Below are 10,000 nucleotides of genomic sequence, written 5' to 3'. Positions count from 1 at the left end.
CCAGTGTGTTGATAAGTCCAATGTGAGTGTCCACCAGTGTATATACAATCCACAGAAAGTGTAATCCAAAGTTTGCAGGTGGTGAATGGAAAGGTGAGCTCTAAAATTAGCAACTCCTCAATCCAACAGTTTGGTGACTGTCCTTTGTTTGTCATGCTGCTCTCTTATACAGTTGTACTTCCTGCTTCCTGTCATGTGTCTAGTCACATGACAGGCCAACCATCCATTTATTAAAGACACATACACTTAAAATGTTAAGAGTAATAAAATGGCCTAAAAAACATGTAAAACACTTAAAACTCTATAATACATGTAAATGATTGTAATAAATAGAGCGGTAAAACACGTCTTTCTAAAAGCCAGCATATTATATAAATAGTGAAGAAAAGGCAAAAGCTTACAGCACCTGGTATTCCCAGGCGGTCTCCCATCCAAGTACTAACCAGGCCCGACGCTGCTTAGCTTCCGAGATCAGACGAGATCGGGCGCTCTCAGCGCGGTATGGCCATAAGCGAGGGCTGCTCCAAAAAGTGGGCTATTTAAAGATCAGCCTCCGTAAAAGCCAGCATATTATATAAATAGTGAAGAAAAGGCAAAAGCTTACAGCACCTGGTATTCCCAGGCGGTCTCCCATCCAAGTACTAACCAGGCCCGACGCTGCTTAGCTTCCGAGATCAGACGAGATCGGGCGCTCTCAGCGCGGTATGGCCATAAGCGAGGGCTGCTCCAAAAAGTGGGCTATTTAAAGATCAGCCTCCGTAAAAGCCAGCATATTATATAAATAGTGAAGAAAAGGCAAAAGCTTACAGCACCTGGTATTCCCAGGCGGTCTCCCATAAAAGTGTAACAATCGGCCTTATCAGCCGAGTTACAAGACTAAAATGGGGTCAGATTTAACTGTGAGAGATGACTAGTGGTTAAAAGAATGAGACATAAAAGAAAATTGGTTTAAATAGATTTGGTGTATTTACAAGGTTCACATAAAAGACTTTAAAACAACACGATAAAACTAGGTAAACTCTGTTAAAAGAATACAGTTCATTTGTCCATACCCTAAAAACAGGTAAACTCTGTTAAAAGAATACAGTTCATTTGTCCATACCCTAAAAACAGTCCAAGAACCCCAGTGTGTTGATAAGTCCAATGTGAGTGTCCACCAGTGTATATACAATCCACAGAAAGTGTAATCCAAAGTTTGCAGGTGGTGAATGGAAAGGTGAGCTCTAAAATTAGCAACTCCTCAATCCAACAGTTTGGTGACTGTCCTTTGTTTGTCATGCTGCTCTCTTATACAGTTGTACTTCCTGCTTCCTGTCATGTGTCTAGTCACATGACAGGCCAACCATCCATTTATCAGCGCGGTATGGCCATAAGCGAGGGCTGCTCCAAAAAGTGGGCTATTTAAAGATCAGCCTCCGTAAAAGCCAGCATATTATATAAATAGTGAAGAAAAGGCAAAAGCTTACAGCACCTGGTATTCCCAGGCGGTCTCCCATCCAAGTACTAACCAGGCCCGACGCTGCTTAGCTTCCGAGATCAGACGAGATCGGGCGCTCTTTTTTTTTTTTTTTTTTTTTTTTTTTTTTTTTTTTTTATTATTATACAAGTTTAAAATTCATTACATGAATGAAATAAAAATGACAATTAAATTACATTTGAGCATATACAATTCATCATCCACAAAATACATCAAAATCAAAACATCAATTTTCTGGCATTTCAATCCCATTTCCTTTTAACACTTCCTCCACTTGTTTTGAAAATATTTTGTAAAACAGCATCTCTTTTTTTTCCATTTTAAAATAATTCCACAGTGTTAAAATGTACTCCTCAACCTTACATTTAAATAATCTCCACAGATCTAATACACACCCTTTACTCTTTCCTAAATTCCTCCTTTTCCATATAGCACTTTTCGCCAAAACCAATAACAACTCTATCACTTTTTTATTCTTGCATTTTTCCTTCACTCCCAAAATTAAAGTTTGATTCCAGTCACTCTCTTCTTTCCCATCCCTTAAACTCTTAATCATTTTCTTTAACATTTGAAAAAATGTTTCCAATTTTTCACAAAATAAAAACAAATGTAGAATACCTTCATCCTGTTTTTTACATATTTTACAAATGGCATCACTTTCCTTCCCCATTATACAAAGCCTCATTTCCGAAAAAATCACATTATGTCTGATAAAATAGTCTAGACACTCCAAATCTGTACTTCCAATCCCACTTCTTATATTCTTCCAAATATCATTCTCTTCAATTCCATTAAAATGTCTCAACCACATTTGATTTGCATTGGGTTTCTTAAAAATATATTTTTTAAGACATTGATAAAACATCCTTACATTACACAATCTCAAATCCACCATTTTGTCTTCCATTTTCATATACACATCAACTTTGCTTTCTGTTTCTTCTCTTTTTTTAATTTCTTCCAACCACTCTTTTGGTACTGCACTTTTAACTTCATCATATTGTTTTTCCAGACTAGCCACACTATATTCTTCTTTTTCTTCTTCCATAGCATCTATGATCACTTGTAACGGCAAAAATCCATCTTTAAATTCATACAACACATCTTTGACTTGCCTTATCCCTACTTCCCACCATTTCTTAAAAAATAAAACTTGTCCATTAAAAACAATGTTACTGTTCAAGAAAATAGGTTGATTGAGGACCGTTTTTCTCCCAAATGGCTTAAAATCAATCTCCTTGAGAAAAAAACCCCAAGCAACTAAAACCTCTTTATAAAAATTTGGTATCCCCTCCATCATCCAATTTTTGAGTTTCATCCATAAAATGTTATCATTTAAAAATACATTCCCACATTTTGCTAAAAAATGTTTCATTGTAATTTTCCAATCTCCCTTTTTATCCATGTCCAAATATTTTTTAACCACCTTCACTCTCATACTTTTCTTTTTTAATTCTATATCAACAAGTCCCAACCCTCCCTCTTCTGGCCTTCCAATGAGTGTGTGGTATGCTATTCTTGGGGGTTTTTTCTCCCATATAAAATCCATAATATATTCTTTTACTCTTTTTTCCACCCATTTTGGCATTGAAACCACTGATAAAATGTACCACATTTTGGTTAACATTAAAACGTTCGCTATTAAAACCTTCCCTTTCAAATTCAAAATTCTTTTTTGCCAAAAATTCAATCTGTTTTTCATTGCACCTATAACCTCTTCCCACATTCTGTCTGTTGCACTCTTCTCATCTTTACCTAGCGTTACTCCTAAAATCTTCATTTCTTGTACTTCTTTAAAACCCAGAACCTCTTTTAAATCAGACACTTCTCCAAATCTCATATAAACAGTTTTTTCCGCATTTACTTTTGCTCCTGTACCTTTACAAAACCTTGTCACCCTTTCCATTACATTTTCAACACTTTTATAATCTTCCACAATTAGTGTAGTGTCATCTGCATATTGAAATACTTTTGTTTCTTCTAGTCCCTCCTCAATTTTTATCCCTTTTATTTCTTTATCTTTTTGAATTAACATCCCTAGTGGTTCTGCTATCAGCGTATATAGCTGTGCTGATAATGGACATCCTTGTCTAATGGATCTTGTGACATTAAAAGGATTGGTTAAAAAGCCGTTACATTTTACTCTTGTCATTATATTTCTATATAAAATCCTTAACCACTCTTTAAAATTCTCCCCAAAACCAAAATGATCTAAAATCGAAAATAAAAACTCATGCTCCACTCTATCGAAAGCCTTCTCGAAGTCTAGGCTAATTATATATCCTTTCCTATTATTTTCCTTTAAAATACTCATTATGTCTCGTATACCACTTGTTGTATCCGCTATATCCCTCCCTGTCACCCCGTAGGCCTGGTTTGTCTCAATTATTTTTGGTAAGACATTCTTCAATCTACTTGATAAAATTTTAGCTAAAATCTTCAAATCTGCATTCAACATTGTAATCGGCCTATAATTCTTCAAACTCTTATTATCACCTTTTCTTTTATAAATCAACTTCATTAGTCCCATACTCATTCTTTGATCCAGCTCTTTTTTCTTAAATATTTCATCATACACTTCTTTTAAGATCTTACTTATTTCCTTCTTAAAAATCTTATAAAATTCATTCACTATTCCATCTATTCCCGGACTTTTGTTACTTTTTAGACTTTCTATCGCTTGTATTATCTCTTCTTCCTTTATTTCCTCGTCACAGTCTTTTTTGTCTTCTTCTTCTACTCTCGCTTTGATATGTTGCAGTAAGTAATTTTTGTTTTCCTCTTCTATACCTTCCTCTCTAAACAAGTCTTCATAAAAAATCCTTACTTCATTTAAGAGTAATTCTGTTCCTATTATGGACTCTTCATCTTTGTTTTTTAGTTCTTTTATTGTATCTGCCCTTCCCCTTCTTCTTTCTAGGTCAAAAAAAAATTTAGTACATTTTTCCCCTTCTATTGTGTATCTAGCTTTGCTCCTTAGTCTTTCCCCTTGACATTTTTCCTCTTCCATTTTCTTAAGCTTCTCTTCTAACTCTACTATTTTTTGAATATCCATTACCTTTTCCTTTGTTTCTTTTCTTAAACTTTCTCTAATTCCCTGTTCTTTAGCATTTTTGGCTTTTCTCATACCTTTACTAAATTCAATTGAATACTTCTTTATTTCATATTTTACATTTTCCCACCATATTCGTTTGTCTTCCCCATACATGCCATCCTTCTTTTCCTGTTCCATTAAATCATATATTCCCAATTTGTAATTCTCATCTTTTAAAATTCCAGAATTTAAAATCCACACCCCTGGTCCTTTATCCTCCTTGTTAAAATCTATTTTCCACCTTATCATCTTGTGATCACTAAAACTAGTGTCACTATAAACAATATCATCAATAAAATAATCTATATCCCTTGTACTTAAAATAAAATCAATTCTCGTTTGATTCAAAAAGTTACCAACCAAGCTCCTTCTAGTAAATTCTTTTTTGTTTTCATGTCTCTCCCTCCACACATCAGTCATGTTTCTTTCTTCCATTAAAGATACCAGCTCTTTTCTTCCCATGTCTGTTCTAAAAACCATTCCCTCCGCTATATCTCTTTTACTAAACACAGTGTTAAAATCTCCTACAATTATTACTGACTTCCATTTATCTATTATTCCTCTAATGTTTTCAAAAAACTCCCTTTTTTCTTTCTCTTCTGTTGGCGCATGAACATTCATTAAAATAAACTCTTTTTCCCCGTGACTTATTTCAACAGCATTACATTTTCCTTTTCCATCATTATATATTTCTTTCACTTTGCAGTCAATATCATTTCTTATTAAAATTGCCACTCCACTTCCTAACTTTACATCTCCATTACTATAAAACATTTCACCATTCCACATCTTTTTGACATTGTCAATTACCTCCTTTTTCCAGTTCGTTTCCTGAAATACAATAATGTCTTCTTTCTTGCATAGTTCTAGAGTATTTTTCAGTTTGTTCATATTCATTAATCCTCTTGCATTCCAGCATACAAAATTTAAAACCATACTGTACAAAAATAAATAATTAAAAACAGTCATTCTTGATTATCTTCTCCATCTTCCCCACTCAACACCTCAATTTTATTCTCTGAATACTTAAGTCTTTTCCTTTTTGCCATTTCCAAATTAGGTATTACCTTCAGTTGTTTTCTCCGTGGCATTATTCCCAGTCCTCTGTCCTTTTGGTTCTTTATTCCTTCCTCTCCTGTCAGTTCTACTACAATCAGTTCTCCTCCCCTTGATAGTGTTTCTTCCGCTGATTTCTCTTCCTCCATTCTTTCCTCCTGATCTTCTACTTCCTGTTGCTCTTCTTTTTCTTGTTCTTTACTAGTCCCATGTCCCTCTCTTCCAGTTATCTCGTACTGCTCTTCCTCTTCGTTTGTTTCTTGGGTTTCTGTAGTGTTGTTATGCATCTGCCCGTTCATTTGTTGCTCCTCCTCTTCCTCGTTGTTCTGCATCCAGCATTCACATTTGTTTAGCGTTTTAAAACAGTCTGGACACTTCACTGCATTGCATTCCCGTGCAAAATGACCATGCTCCTCACATTTGCGACACTTAAAGTCTGGACAATCCTTCAGGAAATGCTCCGGGCTCATACACAACCGGCAGGTTTTAACCTGCTTATTGTGTATCACCCGAAAATGCTGAGTTCCTTCTGCTGTCTCAAACCGCGTACTGTATGGGAGCGACGCCACCTCTCTTGGGAATTTAGCTTTGATGAACCTTGTTCCATCTTCAATATCCGTACCTGGATAACATCTCCTCTTCATACTTGAGACAGGGATAACTCCCCACCCCTCCAGTTTCGTTATGATGTCGTCGTCACTCAGATAGACGGGTATATGCATAAATGACACCACATACTCCCTGTCTTCCAACTTCCTCACTTCACAAATGTGTCCATTGATATCCAGTCCATTTAACAGTTCATCACAACATTCCTCAGATTCCATTGTTACCTCATATTGTTTCTGTTGTTTCGGGCGCACTGCCAAAATTCCCTTCACACCGATTTTCTTCGTTATTGCTTTAATGATACTCTCTGCATTGCCATCTCTTGTTTCACTCACATCAATAGTTATTGTTGCCTCTTTCCTGTATAGCCTCTTTGTGCTGCTTATGATCCTTTCTCGTTGTCCTAATTCAGTCCTTTGTTCTTTTGCCATCTCTATCTCTGCCGCCATTTCCTTGTTGCTGCCGTGTAGTCCGTCCGAATCACTCATACTTGCGAAAAAACAACAAACACAAACCACTTCCCAGACAGCACACGGCTGCTGGTTAGTGGTTTAAAACAAAAAAACTTACTAACACAAACCAAAACTTATTTTCACTCACACTAACCAAATAAATCGAGAAGGTAAGAGTATCTCTCTTTCCAAACTGCAGTCACACACTTCCTGGTTTGCTCTAGGGCGCTCTCAGGGTGGTGTGGCCATAAGCGAGGGCTGTTCCAAAAAGTGGGCTATTTAAAGATCAGCCTCCGTAAAAGCCAGCATATTATATAAATAGTGAAGAAAAGGCAAAAGCTTACAGCACCTGGTATTCCCAGGCGGTCTCCCATAAAAGTGTAACAATCGGCCTTATCAGCCGAGTTACAAGACTAAAATGGGGTCAGATTTAACTGTGAGAGATGACTAGTGGTTAAAAGAATGAGACATAAAAGAAAATTGGTTTAAATAGATTTGGTGTATTTACAAGGTTCACATAAAAGACTTTAAAACAACACGATAAAACTAGGTAAACTCTGTTAAAAGAATACAGTTCATTTGTCCATACCCTAAAAACAGGTAAACTCTGTTAAAAGAATACAGTTCATTTGTCCATACCCTAAAAACAGTCCAAGAACCCCAGTGTGTTGATAAGTCCAATGTGAGTGTCCACCAGTGTATATACAATCCACAGAAAGTGTAATCCAAAGTTTGCAGGTGGTGAATGGAAAGGTGAGCTCTAAAATTAGCAACTCCTCAATCCAACAGTTTGGTGACTGTCCTTTGTTTGTCATGCTGCTCTCTTATACAGTTGTACTTCCTGCTTCCTGTCATGTGTCTAGTCACATGACAGGCCAACCATCCATTTATTAAAGACACATACACTTAAAATGTTAAGAGTAATAAAATGGCCTAAAAAACATGTAAAACACTTAAAACTCTATAATACATGTAAATGATTGTAATAAATAGAGCGGTAAAACACGTCTTTCTAAAAGCCAGCATATTATATAAATAGTGAAGAAAAGGCAAAAGCTTACAGCACCTGGTATTCCCAGGCGGTCTCCCATCCAAGTACTAACCAGGCCCGACGCTGCTTAGCTTCCGAGATCAGACGAGATCGGGCGCTCTCAGCGCGGTATGGCCATAAGCAAGGGCTGCTCCAAAAAGTGGGATATTTAAAGATCAGCCTCCGTAAAAGCCAGCATATTATATAAATAGTGAAGAAAAGGCAAAAGCTTACAGCACCTGGTATTCCCAGGCGGTCTCCCATCCAAGTACTAACCAGGCCCGACGCTGCTTAGCTTCCGAGATCAGACGAGATCGAGCGCTCTCAGCGCGGTATGGCCATAAGCGAGGGCTGCTCCAAAAAGTGGGCTATTTAAAGATCAGCCTCCGTAAAAGCCAGCATATTATATAAATAGTGAAGAAAAGGCAAAAGCTTACAGCACCTGGTATTCCCAGGCGGTCTCCCATAAAAGTGTAACAATCGGCCTTATCAGCCGAGTTACAAGACTAAAATGGGGTCAGATTTAACTGTGAGAGATGACTAGTGGTTAAAAGAATGAGACATAAAAGAAAATTGGTTTAAATAGATTTGGTGTATTTACAAGGTTCACATAAAAGACTTTAAAACAACACGATAAAACTAGGTAAACTCTGTTAAAAGAATACAGTTCATTTGTCCATACCCTAAAAACAGGTAAACTCTGTTAAAAGAATACAGTTAATTTGTCCATACCCTAAAAACAGTCCAAGAACCCCAGTGTGTTGATAAGTCCAATGTGAGTGTCCACCAGTGTATATACAATCCACAGAAAGTGTAATCCAAAGTTTGCAGGTGGTGAATGGAAAGGTGAGCTCTAAAATTAGCAACTCCTCAATCCAACAGTTTGGTGACTGTCCTTTGTTTGTCATGCTGCTCTCTTATACAGTTGTACTTCCTGCTTCCTGTCATGTGTCTAGTCACATGACAGGCCAACCATCCATTTATTAAAGACACATACACTTAAAATGTTAAGAGTAATAAAATGGCCTAAAAAACATGTAAAACACTTAAAACTCTATAATACATGTAAATGATTGTAATAAATAGAGCGGTAAAACACGTCTTTCTAAAAGCCAGCATATTATATAAATAGTGAAGAAAAGGCAAAAGCTTACAGCACCTGGTATTCCCAGGCGGTCTCCCATCCAAGTACTAACCAGGCCCGACGCTGCTTAGCTTCCGAGATCAGACGAGATCGGGCGCTCTCAGCGCGGTATGGCCATAAGCGAGGGCTGCTCCAAAAAGTGGGCTATTTAAAGATCAGCCTCCGTAAAAGCCAGCATATTATATAAATAGTGAAGAAAAGGCAAAAGCTTACAGCACCTGGTATTCCCAGGCGGTCTCCCATCCAAGTACTAACCAGGCCCGACGCTGCTTAGCTTCCGAGATCAGACGAGATCGGGCGCTCTCAGCGCGGTATGGCCATAAGCGAGGGCTGCTCCAAAAAGTAGGCTATTTAAAGATCAGCCTCCGTAAAAGCCAGCATATTATATAAATAGTGAAGAAAAGGCAAAAGCTTACAGCACCTGGTATTCCCAGGCGGTCTCCCATAAAAGTGTAACAATCGGCCTTATCAGCCGAGTTACAAGACTAAAATGGGGTCAGATTTAACTGTGAGAGATGACTAGTGGTTAAAAGAATGAGACATAAAAGAAAATTGGTTTAAATAGATTTGGTGTATTTACAAGGTTCACATAAAAGACTTTAAAACAACACGATAAAACTAGGTAAACTCTGTTAAAAGAATACAGTTCATTTGTCCATACCCTAAAAACAGGTAAACTCTGTTAAAAGAATACAGTTCATTTGTCCATACCCTAAAAACAGTCCAAGAACCCCAGTGTGTTGATAAGTCCAATGTGAGTGTCCACCAGTGTATATACAATCCACAGAAAGTGTAATCCAAAGTTTGCAGGTGGTGAATGGAAAGGTGAGCTCTAAAATTAGCAACTCCTCAATCCAACAGTTTGGTGACTGTCCTTTGTTTGTCATGCTGCTCTCTTATACAGTTGTACTTCCTGCTTCCTGTCATGTGTCTAGTCACATGACAGGCCAACCATCCATTTATTAAAGACACATACACTTAAAATGTTAAGAGTAATAAAATGGCCTAAAAAACATGTAAAACACTTAAAACTCTATAATACATTTAAATGATTGTAATAAATAGAGCGGTAAAACACGTCTTTCTAAAAGCCAGCATATTATATAAATAGTGAAGAAAAGGCAAAAGCTTACAGCAC

General features: G+C 37.1%; 7 non-coding genes across 7 annotated transcripts in view; all 7 read right to left on the bottom strand.

Annotated features, from left to right (window-relative positions):
- Positions 1–394: 394 nt before the first annotated feature.
- LOC141306092 (5S ribosomal RNA) lies at positions 395–513 on the bottom strand. Its single transcript, XR_012345052.1, has one exon. It is a non-coding gene; the product is annotated as a 5S ribosomal RNA (ribosomal RNA).
- Positions 514–597: 84 nt separating this feature from the next.
- LOC141306080 (5S ribosomal RNA) lies at positions 598–716 on the bottom strand. The gene has a single exon (XR_012345040.1). It is a non-coding gene; the product is annotated as a 5S ribosomal RNA (ribosomal RNA).
- Positions 717–7,742: 7,026 nt separating this feature from the next.
- LOC141306067 (5S ribosomal RNA) lies at positions 7,743–7,861 on the bottom strand. The gene has a single exon (XR_012345028.1). It is a non-coding gene; the product is annotated as a 5S ribosomal RNA (ribosomal RNA).
- An 84-nt stretch (positions 7,862–7,945) lies between these two features.
- Positions 7,946–8,064, bottom strand: LOC141305589 (5S ribosomal RNA). The gene has a single exon (XR_012344554.1). It is a non-coding gene; the product is annotated as a 5S ribosomal RNA (ribosomal RNA).
- An 801-nt stretch (positions 8,065–8,865) lies between these two features.
- On the bottom strand, positions 8,866–8,984 carry LOC141306055 (5S ribosomal RNA). Its single transcript, XR_012345016.1, has one exon. It is a non-coding gene; the product is annotated as a 5S ribosomal RNA (ribosomal RNA).
- An 84-nt stretch (positions 8,985–9,068) lies between these two features.
- Positions 9,069–9,187, bottom strand: LOC141306043 (5S ribosomal RNA). Its single transcript, XR_012345004.1, has one exon. It is a non-coding gene; the product is annotated as a 5S ribosomal RNA (ribosomal RNA).
- An 801-nt stretch (positions 9,188–9,988) lies between these two features.
- The window catches only part of LOC141306031 (5S ribosomal RNA), a 119-nt gene continuing 107 nt past the window's right edge, over positions 9,989–10,000 (bottom strand). Inside the window, exon 1 of the ribosomal RNA XR_012344992.1 lies at positions 9,989–10,000. This exon is cut by the window's right edge and continues 107 nt beyond it. This is a non-coding gene — a ribosomal RNA (5S ribosomal RNA).

This window comes from Garra rufa, unplaced genomic scaffold (genome assembly GCF_049309525.1).
Source record: "Garra rufa unplaced genomic scaffold, GarRuf1.0 hap1_unplaced_002, whole genome shotgun sequence".
In the NCBI taxonomy this organism is placed as follows: Eukaryota; Metazoa; Chordata; class Actinopteri; order Cypriniformes; family Cyprinidae; genus Garra; species Garra rufa.
Note: the sequence above shows the minus strand (reverse complement) of the source record. Positions and strands in the feature narration are given on the sequence as shown.